Source organism: Galeopterus variegatus, unplaced genomic scaffold, assembly GCF_000696425.1.
Source record: "Galeopterus variegatus unplaced genomic scaffold, G_variegatus-3.0.2 Scaffold1155, whole genome shotgun sequence".
In the NCBI taxonomy this organism is placed as follows: domain Eukaryota; kingdom Metazoa; phylum Chordata; class Mammalia; order Dermoptera; family Cynocephalidae; genus Galeopterus; species Galeopterus variegatus.
In genome coordinates this window covers 370,769-372,055 of record NW_007727266.1, presented here as the reverse complement: position 1 = coordinate 372,055, position 1,287 = coordinate 370,769, and positions in this window count along the sequence as shown.

Genomic DNA, 1,287 nt, shown 5'->3' with positions numbered 1-1,287 from the left:
CTATACACTAATTGACAAGACTCATGTTTTCCATACTCCTGAATTTACTCTCTTGGTCCATTTACAAGTTCCTCTATAATTTGCTTTTAATGTATTGGTTTTTAAATATATTAATGTCTGATGGTTCAAGTTTTCTCCCACACCCCCACTTTTTTGCTTTTCTCTTTCTAAATTGTCTTCATCCTATTTAACTCCTCCTTATGTATTTTAGAATGAGCTTGTCATTTTCTTTCCTTCTCTCTTGATAGAGTATGTTTAAGAATTGCATTAAATTTATATGTGGATTTGAGTAGAATTGATATCTTAGTATACTTATTCCTTCAATTATTTTTTTTTTTTGTTCATTTATATGTTTATTTTACCCCACCTATTGAAAGACCTCTTAGCAGAGGCTGTAGGTACCTCCCATATATCCCTCTGGTCTCACCATTTCTATAGCTTCAGCAGATTTTAAACTGTGTCTGTGTCTGAGGATTTTTTTCTGGAACTCTGGATGGCCACACAGTGTCTGGCTAGAAGCACCCTGGAATTAAAACCCTTACCAGCAGCAGTCTTAAGCCAACTACACTTTGTAGTTAGTCTGAAAATAACCTAGCTCCCTTGTCTTTTGGGTTGGATAATTCTAAAGCATGTTTCCCTCAGTTTCTCAGCAGAATTAAGTTCTATTCACCTCCTGGGCTTACTACTTTCTCTTTCCTGCATTATTTCCATTTCCTACTCTGGCACCTCTCAAATAAACTCTGTGTAATTGAATCTTTGTCTCAGGATTCACTTGTAGGGAAATCCAACCTAAGACAAAGATCCACTTCCTATTTCTGATCATCCAAGCCTGGCATAACCTTTACAGCTGAAATCAAAACACACGTTTCCCTCCAAGTCTTTCCACCCTCATCTAAATTACTTTTTATCTCCTTTCTGGTTCCCTAAAGTACAGCTTGCTTTTACTGCATAATATATTATGTCATAATAATAATAATGATTTGAATTGTATAATGCTATATGCTTTGTCAGAGAACTCTGAGCTATACAATCTATTAACTGATATTTTTAGCATTCTTTTTTTTTTTTCATGTATATAAAGTTCTATATACCCAGTTATATTTTAAGGTCCTTGATGGCAAGCACATACAGAAAGAACTGTGCTATACACTGGGAGACTAACCACTGAAACTGTAATGAATCAATTCAAATTAAGTTGAACTATATTTACTGTATACTGACAATTAAAAACCAAAATTGTGATATAATATTCCTGTAATAAATTTATATATCATTACTCTTTTCAAC